The sequence below is a fragment of the Myxocyprinus asiaticus genome, chromosome 38 (assembly GCF_019703515.2).
Source record: "Myxocyprinus asiaticus isolate MX2 ecotype Aquarium Trade chromosome 38, UBuf_Myxa_2, whole genome shotgun sequence".
Lineage (NCBI taxonomy): Eukaryota > Metazoa > Chordata > Actinopteri > Cypriniformes > Catostomidae > Myxocyprinus > Myxocyprinus asiaticus.
Window position 1 is genome coordinate 35,159,764 of NC_059381.1, and position 14,078 is coordinate 35,173,841.

The following is a 14,078-nucleotide window of genomic DNA, read 5'->3' on the forward strand; positions in this document are numbered from 1 at the left end:
AATGTACAAACCTGTTCCCTTCAAGTCCAATGCTTCACCATCTCATCAGGGTATAAATGCCCTATATAATTGGTCTCTGACATTGGAATAAAAAAAAAAAAAAAAAAAAAAAAAAATTGAAATGGGGTGTAAATGGGACTTTAATTACAACTATAAAAAAGACCAAGAATAATAATAAATGTTTTCATCTTTTTTTGTTATTAACAGTTTTTATTGATTCCATACATAAATCATACAAACATAACATAAAATATGGACTCAATTATATATATTAAACCCCTCCCCCCAAACATTCCCCCACACCCCCCACCCAACCCAAACACGCACTACAGAGGTCACCAACTAAAAAAAAAAAAAAAAAAATTTTTTTTTAAATATAAACTATAAAACAACATAATCTATTCTAGAATAAATCTTATGGACTAATAAAAAGAATGTATAGTCCCTCCCAGATGGGTTCAAAAGTCTCCAAATATCTGTAAGACCAAGATTTTTACACATCATGTGCAGCGTCACTGTTGCTCTAGGGGGCTTACACACTTTTGCTTCACTATGATCAAGGACTGAGTCCATCAAAAGATTAAAGTCTCCTCCCAATATTATATCATGAGGGGTGCCAGCGGCTTGCAGCATCCCTTCAAGATCTATAAAAAAGCCCTGATCATCAGCATTAGGTGCGTAAATATTAGCCAAAATCAACCTTTGCCCCTGAATTTCTGCTAAAACAATGACTCTCCCTAATTTATCTTTACTCTGTTTGAGATATTTGAATTGTAAATGTTTACTTATCAATGTAATAACTCCCCTGCTCTTACTTGAGCCAGCGCTAAAGAAAACATGTCCACCACATATCGTCCCAAATTTTTCAGCTTCCTGCGAGGAAAGATGCATTTCTTGAAGAAACACTATATCATATTTCTTGCGTTTAAGAAAAGAAATAACCTTCCTTCTTTTTATGGGGTGCCCCAACCCATTCACATTCCACGTGGTGAGATACAATCCACTCATACTAACGTTTGACATTTTGACATATAAAAAAAAATAGATTGTATAACAAAAATAAAATTGCAATTACCACATTCCAACATTAGAGCAACAATCAAATCCCAAACTTCCCCCCAAACCAAACAAACAGGAAAAATAAAAATGTGCGCATTAACCCAGCGCACCCTCTAAACTCAAACAGTTAATGTACGTCTACGAGAGTCCCCGCGACAACTTTGCCATCGGATTGTTCAAGTCCGGTGCTTCTATACAAATTTTGTGAGACAGAATTACATAACAGAAAATATTCTATAAATCAAACTCCAGCCAATAAACACAAAAAACGTGTAGATTGCCCCGAAGGTGTGTTCCTCCACAAAACAAACTCCAGCCGCTAGCGGAACTGGCACACACACACACACACACACACACACACACACACACACACACACACAAAAAAGGGCCGTTCAGTTCCTTGGGCAGTCAAACGAATGTTCAGTGAGCCGGTCCATTCTGTCGTTACACAAGTGTAACACATGCCCTAATCACACAAGAAATATTCCACAAAAACAAACTCCAGCCACTAGGCGGATCCAACACAAAAAGAAATGAAAAAAGCACACATTTTCCTCAGACAGTCAAGTGTATGTTCAGTGAGTCAGGCCCACTAGGCAGCAACATGAAAATCACCAAATGGCTTACTCACTCAATTGTCTTTATGATGGATATCGCTTGCTGTGGGCATGTAAATATTCTGCGACCATCCTTAGTATCTATTCTCAGTTTGGCCGCAAACATCAGAGCAAAAGCGACCTTTTCTCTCTTGTCGAATTCGCAAAGACTGGGAACAAGAAAATGCTGTGGTTCTTCCAAGAAAGCCTTCCTTTACTCCTCGCCTCACGTAACACAAGATCTTTATCGGATGATCTCAGAAATTTGGCCAGAATTGATCGGGGCCTGTCTCCCTCAGCGGACCTCCAAGCCGGAACTCTGTGAGCTCACTCGATATCCAGCTTATGGCCTGTTATGTCGGGCAGACTCAGAAAGAGCTTGTCTAGGAATTTCACCAAATCTCGGCCTTCTTCATGCTCAGGAATTCCAACAATTCAGATGTTGTTTCATCAATTAGCAGATTAGCAGCTAATTCCCTCTCCGATGACTCCAGATAATCGATCCGTTTCTCGACGTCCGACAATCTTGTAACCATCTCAGTGAATTTCATCTCCATGGAAGTGATCGATCGATGTATTACAGCAAGATCCATCCACCTTCAGAATCAGAATCAGCTTTATGCCAAGTATGCTTACACATACAAGGAATTTGTCTTGGTGACAGGAGCTTCCAGTGTACAACAATACAAAACAGCAACAAGATAATTAAATTTCGTCAGCATTGCTGACACATTCATCAATTCACGCCGGATTTCTTTCAGTTCACCATCCGAATTGAGTCCGGGGCTTACGGCCAGGGGAGGGTTTACGATTTCTGAGGCCCCAAGCAACCAACCAAGCTGGAGCCCCATTTTGAAAATGTTTGCTTAAAAAGTGACATAAAATGTATTTTAAATCATAATTTTAAATTCATCCTATCAACCACTGTAGCCAAGTACATTCAAAATGTTTAATGAAATAAAAATCTAGTTAAAGATAATTAATGCATTTTTTCCAGTTTTTCCATAATACAGTAATAAAAAAAGCAATATTTACCTACATAAATTTATACAAAACAATTTATTTTTTTTTAACAGAGTGTGCAAAACCTACTATTTCACCCAGTAAAATTTTGGAATTCAGTTGTTATTTATTAATTTTATAACCCAACAATTATTTATTGTTGTCCAGTTTGCCATTATAATATGATACAGTATTATTATTACTTTGAGGATTTGTTGTATACAATAGTGATATATTCCTGTCTTATTTACTTTCACCTGGAGCTTATATTCTGACTCTGAGGCTGTATTTTATGTAAGCATTGTATGTATTTGTTCTTTGAGGTAAACATGGCAAAGAATTCAAAATCCTCCAGCTCTGGAGACATTAAATACACTTACGTGCTCAAGATGAAACCTCTGGGCCTGCAGACCGGGGACTCGATTTGGACGGCTCGTCGGGAGATGAAATCCAGCGTCAACTGTCCAACATCTCAGTGATGCTGACGAAGGTGGTTGCTGACTTGGAGGATCTCGCTGTAATCCGTCGATCGATTACGGCAATGGAAACAAAATTCTCTGAGTTGGTCACAAGAGTGACAGAAGTTGAGAAACATATCGATTATCTAGAGTCTTCGGAAAGGGAATTATCTGCTAATCTGCCTGCATCCAAAATAGTCATGGAAATGTATTTGGAAAATAGGAGCCGAAGGAATAACTTTACGTGTTGTTGGAATTCCTGAGCATGAAGAAGGCCGAGATATGGTGAAATTCCTAGAAGAGCTCTTCCCGATTCTGCTCGACATAACAGGCCATAAACTGGAAATCGAGCGAGCTCACAGGGTCCTGGATCGCAGATCTGCTGAGGTAGACAGGCCCCGAACAATTCTGGCCAAATTTCTGAGATCATCCGATAAAGATCTCGTGTTGCGCCAGGCGAGGAGCAAAGGAAAGCTTTCTTGGAAGAATCACAATATTTTCTTGTTCCCGGACTTTGCGAACGCGACGAGATAAACGCGATCGATTCAAGGAATATAAGAAACTCTTACATCAACAGAAGATCGCTTTTGCACTGATGTTTCCAGCCAAACTAAGAATAGAAACGAAGGATGGTCACAGGGTATTTACGTGTCCAAAGCAAGCGCTGTCTTTTATAAAAACAATGCCATTTGGGGTTTTTCATGTAGCTCCAGAGTGGATTAACTCGCTGTGCTTACTCTGGATGTCTGAGGAAGCTGGGCACCATTTTTGTTTCTTTTTGCATTGGCTCCACCTAATGGCTGGAGCTTGTTTGTGGCATGACTCCTTCAAGTAACTTTTGCATGGACGGATGATCGCTTTTACACTGAAGTTCCCAGCCAGATTGAGAATGGACACTAAGAATGACTGAAAAATATCTTCATGCCTTTTAAAAATTTTATTGTATTTTTTTTATGCAGCCTCCGAGTGAATTTGACTCGCTCAATACACACTTGACCATTCCAGAAACCGGGGTGTCTGTTTTTTCTTTTCTTTTTTTTTTTTTTTTTTTTTGGTTCCGGCTGGCGGCTTGAGCTTGTTTTGTGGAATAACACTCATTCGGATTAGCTGTGGATGAATCTGATCGTTCTTTGTGCTTACGCCTCATGTTGGCTGGAGTTTGTTTTGTGGAGTATTTTTAAGGGACATTAGAATGATTACGTCATCTTTCTTAAAGATAAGAAATATGATACAATGTTTCTTCAAGAAATGCATCTTTCCCCACCGGAAGCTGAAACATTTGGGAAGATATGAGGTGGACATATTTTCTTTAGTGCTGGCTCAAGTAAGAGCTGGGGGGGGTCTTTTTATAGATCTTGAAGGGATGTTGCAAGCCGCTGGCACCCCTCATGATATAATACTGGGAGAAGACTTTAATCTTTTGATGGATTCAGTCCTTGATTATAGTGAAGCAAAACTGTGTAAGCCCCCTAGAGCACATTGACGCTTCACAGGTTGTGTAAAAATCTTGGTCTTACAGATATTTGGAGACTTTTGAACCCATCTGGGAGGGACTATACATTTTTTTCATCAGTCCATAAGATTTAATCTCGAATAGATTTTATTTTTTTTATATCTAAATCCCTCGTTTCATCTGTTGTTGATTGCTCAGTTGGAAATATCTTAGTCTCCGATCACGCCCTGGTGAGTTTAGAGGTGTTGCCTCATACGGAGAAAATGAAATCATATAGTTGGCGCCTTAATGTATCCCTTTTGCAAAATCCTGATTTTTAACAAATGTTAAAGACTGAAATCAGTGTTTATATGGAGACCAACTGGTCCTCAGTATCCTCTGTGGGCGTGGCTTGGGAGGCACTTAAAGCAGTTCTTAGGGGTCGGATCATACAGTATGCCTCATTCATAAAAAAATCCAAAGCACGAGAACTCAAATCAATCAAATCAAATCAAATCACTTTATTGTCACACAGCCATATACACAAGTGCAATGGTGTGTGAAATTCTTGGGTGCAGTTCCGATCAACATAGCAGTCGTGACAGTGATGAGACATATACCAATTTACAATAACATCAAATTGACACAACGCAATTTAAACATCTGTTATACATAATTAAACTCAACTTAAAACATCAAATTAACCCAACACAATTTAAACATCTGTTATACATAATTACACTCAACTTAAAACATCAAATTAACACAACACAATTTAAACATCTGTTATACATAATTACACAACTTAAAACATCAAATTAACACAACACAATTTAAACATCTGTTATACACATAATTACACTCAACAATATACAAATAATAACATACACTGTACAGTATAGAATACGCACTATATAGATACACATTATTCAATAAAAATTAAAAATAAAAATGTATAAAAAAAGTGTGTATATATAGAATGTACTGTATTGACATTCAGGCTGTTGGTTGATAGTCAGTTGTTAAGAGAGACATAATATAATAATAATAATATAATTTATGACAGTCCGGTGTGAGATATAAGAGTAAGGGTAATAAAGTGCAGTGCTGATGTATTTTGATCGTGGGAGATCAAGAGTTCAGAAGTCTGATTGCTTGGGGGAAGAAGCTATCATGGAGTCGGCTGGTGCGGGTCCTGATGCTGCGATACCGCCTACCTGATGGTAGCAGTGAGAACAGCCCATGGCTCGGGTGGCTGGAGTCTCTGATGATCCTCCGAGCTTTTTTCACACACCGCCTTGTATATATTTCCTGGAGGGATGGAAGCTCACTTCCGATGATGTGTCTGGCAGTTCGCACCACCCTTTGCAGTGCTTTGCGGTTGTGGGCGGTGCTATTGCCGTACCAGGCGGAGATACAGCCAGTCAGGATGTTCTCCACAGTGCAGGTGTAGAACCGTGTGAGGATGTGGCGGTTCATTCCAAACTTCCTCAGCCGTCTCAGGAAGAAGAGGCGCTGATGAGCCTTCTTCACAACGACTTCAGTGTGGACGGACCATGTGAGTTCCTCAGTGATGTGGACACCCAGGAACTTGAAGCTGCTGACTCTCTCCACTGGTGCTCCATTGATGGTGATTGGACTGTGTTCTCTGTCTTTTCTTCTGAAGTCCACCACAAGCTCCTTTGTCTTACTGACGTTGAGGGAGAGGTTGTGCTCCTGACACCAGTGTGTCAGAGTGTGCACCTCCTCTCTGTAGGCTGTTTCATCATTGTCAGTGATCAGACCTACCACCGTCGTGTCATCAGCAAACTTAATGATGGCATTGGAGTTATGTGTTGCCACACAGTCATGTGTGTACAGGGAATACAGTAGTGGGCTGAGAACACAGCCCTGCGGGGCTCCAGTGTTGAGGGTCAGTGATGAGGAGATGTTGCTGCCTATTATAACCACCTGGCGTCTGCTTGACAGGAAGTCCAGGATCCAGCTGCACAGCGAGCTGTTTAAGCCCAGAGCCCGGAGTTTCTCATCTAGCTTGGAGGGCACTATGGTGTTGAATGCTGAGCTGTAGTCTACAAACAACATTCTCACATAAGTGTTCTTTTTTTCCAGGTGGGAGAGAGCAGTGTGTATTGTAGATGCAATGGCATCATCAGTGGAACGGTTGTTGCGGTATGCAAACTGCAGCGGGTCAAGATTGAGTGGCAATACAGAGCAGATGTAATCTCTGATTAGTCTCTCAAAGCATTTGCTGATGATGGGGGTCAGAGCAACAGGACACCAGTCATTTAAACAAGTTATTTTCGATTGTTTTGGAACAGGCACAATGGTGGATGTTTTAAAGCATGTGGGGACTACAGACAAAGAGAGGGAAAGGTTGAAAATGTCCATAAAAACACCAGCCAGCTGGTTCGCGCACGCTCTGATGACGCGGCCCGGAATGCCGTCTGGACCCGCGGCTTTGCGGATATTCACCCGTCGGAAGGATCGGGTTACATCCGCTACAGAGACGGAGAGTGAACTAACCTCTGTAGATTCGGCCGTGAGAGCTCTCTCCGCGAGGACGGTGTTATTTCCCTTGAAACGAGCATAAAAAGTATTTAGCTCATCCGGTAGAGAGGCAGCGGTGTTCATGGCGGAGTTTTTATTCCCTTTAAAGTCCGTGATGATGTTAATTCCCTGCCACATGCTTCTAGAGTTGGTGGTGTTAAACTGTCCTTCAATCTTGCTCCTGTACTGGCGTTTTGCTATTTTGATAGTTTTTCGGAGGGCATAACTGGCTTGTTTATGCTCCTCCGCGTTCCCGGAATTAAAAGCAGAGGTCCGCACATTAAGTGCCGCGCGAACATCGCTATTGATCCACGGCTTCTGATTCGGATAGATTCGCACATTTCTGGTCGGAATCACTTCCTCTACGCACGTTCTGATGAAACACATTACGCTATCAGCGTAAAGCTCGATGTCGTCATCAGAGGCGGACCGGAACATCTCCCAGTCCGTGCGATCAAAACAGTCTTGTAGCGTAGAGTCTGATTGGTCCGACCAGCACTTGATCGTTCTGAGGGTGGGTGCTTCCTGTTTCAATTTCTGCCTGTAAGCGGGCAGAAGCAGAATGGAAGAGTGGTCCGATTTGCCAAATGGTGGGCGGGGGAGGGATTTGTAGCCATCCCGAACGGAGAGTAGCAATGGTCCAAAACCCGGTCCCCTCGTGTGTTGAAACTAATGTGCTGGTGATATTTTGGTGCGACTGATTTTAAACTGGCTTTATTAAAGTCCCCGGTCACAATGAACGCGGCCCCATACAGTTCCTTGAGTGCCCGGTCTGTGTCGGCTTGTGGTGGGATGTACACAGCAGTGATAATGACCGCTGTGAATTCCCTCGGTAGCCAGAATGGTCGACACAGAAGCATAAGAAATTCCAGATCAGGAGAACAGAAAGACTTGATGGAATGTACGTTCCTCTGATCACACCAGGATTTGTTGATCATAAAACATACACCACCTCCTCTAGTTTTACCTGAGAGGTCTTTTGCTCTGTCCGCTCGGAGCATGGAGAACCCCGCAGGTTCAATGGCTGAGTCCGGAATCTCCGCAGACATCCAAGTTTCCGTAAGGCAGATAATGCAGCAGTCCCTCGTCTCTCGTTGGAAAGAGATCCGTGCTTTCAGCTCGCAGAGCTTGTTATCCAGAGACTGAACATTTGCCAGTAGAATAGTGGGTAGCGGGGGTCGATTTGCGCGGCGTCTTACTCTGATGAGAACGCCGGCTCTGTTTCCCCTTTTCCTCCTGCGTTTCCGCGGCCGTGCTGCCCAGACATAGGGCTCCGCTTGTGTGTTTGTAAACAGCGGGTCGGCATTGAGGAATGTGAAGTCCGGTTTACGGTGTGAGATCGCTGAACCAATGTCCAAAAGTGTTTGTCTGTCGTAGACAATAAGGCAGACAACATCCAAGACAAAAAACATAAGAATTGTAAACAAAACAAACAAACCATTGCTATGTTGTGTCGGAGCTCGCAACGCAGCAGCCATACTCGGCGCCATCTTGAGTCCAGAACTCGTGGAACTGGAAGAGAATATTAAAAGTGTCAAAGCAGAGCTGAAACGGCGAATGTCTAATGGCCTCAGAGAATTGACCCGATTGAAATACAGATATAATACTATTTTGTCGCGGAAAGTGGATTTTTGGCTATTCAGGGCAAGACAGTCATATTTTGAGTCGGGGGACAAGGCAGGAAAACTTTTGGCTAGATATATAAAACAGAGAGTGTCTTTTTCTACCATTCCCTCAGTGAAATCTGCTGGTGGTGAAATTTGTACCTCGGACACTGATATTAATAATGCTTTTAAAAAATTCTATCTTGATCTCTATAGTTAGGGTTAGAGACCATGACACAAGCCCGGATCAGTCTGATTCTTAAAAATGACAAAGATCCAAACGAGTGTAAGAGTTACCGTCCAATTTCCCTGATCCAGCTAGATGTAAAAATTGTGTCAAAAATTCTGGCTAACCGATTAAGTAAAGTTATGACATCTCTTATACATGTAGAACAGGTGGGATTTATTCAGGGCCGCAGCTCTTCTAATATCATTAGGCATTTAATCAATATCATGTGGTCAGTAGCGAATGATCAGACTCCAGTCGCTGCCATCTCACTTGACACCGAAAAGGCGTTTGATATGGTAGAATGGGATTATCTTTTTAAGATTTTAGAAATGTATGGGTTCGGGAGTACATTTATTGGATGGATTAAGTTACTTTATAGACACCCGGTAGCAGAGGTACAAACAAATGGATTCATTTCAGATTATTTTACTCTGAACAGGGGCACCTGGCAGGGTTGCCCTCTTTCCCCATTATTGTTCTGTCTTGCCCTGGAACCATTAGCAGCCACGATAAGAAAGGATGGTGATTTTCCAGGGGTGGTGGCAGGTGGTGTGGCAAATAAGATATTTTATCTTATATTAAAGATATTTTATTATTCGTCTCCGACCCTACTAGATCTATGCCTTGCCTCCACAGAATTATTAATTCCTTTTCAAAATTTTCGGGATACAGAGATAATTGGTCTAAATCCAAAGCTTTGGCGCTGACAGCGTACTGCCCAGTAACGGCTTTTCAACCGGGCACCTTTCATTGGCCCAAACAGGGCATTAAGTATTTGGGCATTTTATTCCCAACAAATTTGTCTGATTTAGTTAGAGTTAATTTTGACCCTTTAATGAAAAGGTTTTCGAGCGATGTGGACAGGTGGGCTTCATTACATTTATCGATGATTGGGAAGGTTAATGTTATTAAAATGAATTGTATTCCAAAATTCAACTACCTGCTACAGTCTCTCCTTGTAGATGTCCCCCTCTCTTATTTCAAACAATTTGATAGCATAGCGAAGTCCTTTATTTGAAATAGAAAACATCCCAGGTTACATTTCAATAAGTTACATAGGCCGATTGACAAGGGCGGCCTACCCAAGATTTTGTTTTATTATTATACGTTCGGTCTAAGACATTTGGCTCATTGGTCGCTTCCACCTGAGAGGGCCCCTCCCTGGTTTCTTATTGAACAAGAAGTTCTTGCCCCTATTTCGCCATGGCAAAGCCTTTCAAACAAACTAACCCGAGAAGTTAAGTCACACCCCGTTATTTCGCATTTGCACGTGGTTTGGACTAAAGTGTCCAGAGTGTTTAATTCTGACATTTATTTAAATGTTATTTAAATGATATGGCTGAACCCTAAATTACATATAAGTCCCCTTTCTGTTGGTCAGAGTGGATTGGGAGGGGGGTTACTACACTCGGTGACCTATATGAGAGTGGAGTACTGAGATCTTTTGATAATTTGGTTCAACATTTTAAGATTCCAAGATCCCAATTCTTTAGGTTTTTACAGCTGCGCCACCTGCTCTGTACTGTTATTGGGAGTGGTTTACACCCCCCTAAAGCGGCAGATACAGTACTTTGGAAATGGTGATTACTGCTTTTGGAAAAGGTCATGAGGCATCAGTGTATTACACCCTGTTAATTCAGAGTCTGGGGGATGGAGCTTCGTCTTCTCTCAAGAGATTATGGGAGAAAGATTTAAACTTGGTATTGGAGGAGGGAGAGTGGGCTAGGATTCTAAAAAGCATCAGGTCTGCATCTAGAGATGCAAGGATCTGTCTGATGCAATTTAAGATTTTGCATCGGTTCTACTGGACCCCCTCTAGATTGTATAGGCTTGGTCTTAAAGACTCACCCACCTGCTGGCGATGCCAGTCAGAAGACAGGGACACAACCCATGTTTTTTGGGGTTGTATTAAGATTCAGGAATTTTGGTTGTGGATCCAGCGTTTTGTTTGTGACGTACTGGACACTCAGTTTTCATTTTGCCCCAGACTTTGTATTTTGGGTGATGGAGGGGTCCTGAATATAGGAGATAAAAATATGAAATGCTGGGTCCTAACCAGCGTGATGATTGGCAGACAGCTAATCCTTTGGGGTTGGAAGTCAACTGATGCACCTTCATTTCGTGAGTGGTGCACCGAGTTGGTTAAAGTGGTAGCTTTCGAGGAGATGACTTCCAGACGGCTGTGGAACCTGTCGAGTTATGGCAGAAAATGGGGCATTTTTGTCTCATTTGGAGAGGTCCTAGTGTGGGGCAGTGGAGGGAGACAGTTTTCATTTTTTTCCCCTATATGTTGAACTTTGTCTTTTTTATGTACTTATGTATTTTTATTTGTGTGTCTGTTTATATGTGGGTTTTTATTTTATATTTGTGTGTGTGTGGGGGGGGGGGGGGGGGGGGTTATAAAGGGTTATAAGTTGATTCCTAATACATCATTTTGTGGTTAAATTTTTTTTTGTCTGTCTTGGAATCAGTAAAAAAAATTTATAACAGATATTTATCTCATAGACTAATTGATTTTCAACGATAACTTATAAAACTTTAAAGACAGACCTACCGTGAGCTACAAGGTTGTTCATTGATGGTATATGCTTCCATTGAATCTATCCGTCACGTTATCTCAACTTCATTGTTAAAAATCGAGTTTGATAGCGGAATACATGGTAAACAACTACATTTCCCATGGTACATCAGATGTTTTGAATCATCCGACCTACCATAGTTTCCTTAAAAACAATCAACCTTTATCACACTCCGGGTTTTGCAACACGGAAGTAAACAATCACTGTCACATATTCCCTGCTTTTGTGCTTAGACTTTTAGTTTACTTGTTTAGTTCCCCATTCCTGTTAGTTTTGTAATCCTTTGTGGTTTCCATTCATGATTGGTTTTCCCCTGAATGTTTTCCCCAGGTGTTCCTCGTTCCCTTGTTTGCCCTTGTGTATTTAAGCCATTGTTTCCCCTGGTTTCTTTGTTAGTCTTCACATGTGTTGTCATGTTCTGTGCCTGGTTCCTTATGTTTTGTTTCCTTTTATTCTGAGTTACCTTGTTCATCTTTGTTTTATTAAAAGCTGTGTTTAGATCCTCATTCCTCGTCTGCCTCAACACAATCGCAGCGTAAACTTCGACAGCGGTAAATGGGAGTGAATGGCAGATCACAGCAAATATTATTTTCACTTACCCATTTGCTCCAAGAACAAAAGAAAAAGTCCACTATTATGTTTGAATGACTTTCCAGAAGAAAATAAAATAGAGAGTGGTGGAGTAAGCAAGTCAGATGGGAGAAGATGACAAATTTACTGTCACTCTCTCAGCAGCTGTAATCAAAACCCCCTCATAGCTGTTGTAATTTAGTTTCTAAAACTAATTCCATGGTAATATAACACAAAACATAATGTTATAAACTTACACTCAATATTTAAAAAAATTATCATATAAAAATGTTTGCTAGATTTACGCTGCTAAATAAGGCGGAAACGCATTATCACAGTTGTGAAAAGGTCTATAAAGGAGGTGCAGAACATCCGTTCATTCAGACAGGCGAGTGAAGTGGCAGACGCAGACGTCGCATTAATGAAACGCAGACGTCACTTTCATTCAGATGAGCGAGTGAAGCGGCATACGCAGACGGTGCGTTCATACAGGCGATCGAGTGAAGCGATGCGAAGGCACACGCAGATGTCACGTAAGGCAAATGCAGATGTCGCGTTAAAGAGATGAAGACGTCACTTTCAGTGAGACGATTGCATGATGCAAAATCATAATTTTGACCCCAAAGGGACGCCATAGTAAACACTGACTGACACTGATTCACTTCACTTCTCCAACTGGCTCATATTACACAAAAAGGATCTTTTGCCTCCACCTGCTGGCCAATGTAATGTCACTCCGCTTGTGTTGGTGCCATTCTAAACTAAAGTGTAAGAGCAGTGCAGATATGTTAAGCGCTATCTTTCTCTTTACATTTAATATTGTGACATTACATATTTTAGCCAGCAGGTGGAGGCAAAAGATAATTTTTTTGTGTAATATGAGCCAGTTGGTGACGTGAAGTGAGTCAGCATCACTCAGTGTTTACATTCAACAGCACTCTGTGATCGCTCGTATTACTACTACACTACTAAAGCTAGGAAATAGTTTTAAACAGCTTTAAACTAACAACTTCAGCATTAAGGTTCATCACAGCTGAGAGACACAACAGACTGATTAATTACACAATCTCAAGGTGCTTACCTCTTACCGGATTTTCCACACTGGAGAGGACAGACTGTTCAAAATTGCGGAGGAGATTGCGGTTTCTATAGTGAAAGACACTTGCACACTGGCTACGACGAAATAAGGAGGAATACCCCTGCTTGGACGGCTATTTTTCCACTGAGAAAATAGGATGAATTTCACCATATTGACATTATCTTCAGAAAGCTGACTAACAGACTACAGCATCATCAACAGGTGATCGCACACACTCCATCTCTCTCTCTCTCACACACACACACATACACACACATCCTTGTTTCTCCAATAACACGTTAGAAACAGCCCAAGCCATGATACTAGTAGTTCTAAAGTGATGTTTTTGAGAGGCTTGGGCGCATCATTTGTTTTGAACCAGCAACGGCAGATTTTGATCCATGGCGTAAGTTAGTAGTTCCATGCACAAATATGTTTTTTATGACCGTACTCAGTTTTTCCTATTTTTAAAAAATTTACTTGTTTATTAAACTGTTGTATATAAACAATATCACACGAGCAAGAGTGCAATATGGCCCTAAATCAGCACTGCTGTGATTACCTACGGCCTCGTGCCTGCGGCCGAATCACAGCAGTGCTGATGTAGGGCCATATCGCACTCTTGTTGTTGTGATATTGCTTAAATATATATATATATATATATATATATATATATATATATATATATATATATATATATATATATATATGTACACACTGTATAAACTGCCCTCAGTAACTTTTGTCTTTGTGTCATCTTGGACTAAAGCTCCGTTCACACCCCCAGTGACTTTGTGTTGCTAGACTCTGCGATCTGTGTAGCTAGTGGGTGTTCCTTTTTGTCGCTGTAATGTTATTGGAGGACTGCAAGTCTGCCATAGCTTTTGAAAATTTGATCACGGATGAGACCTAATACCTAATACT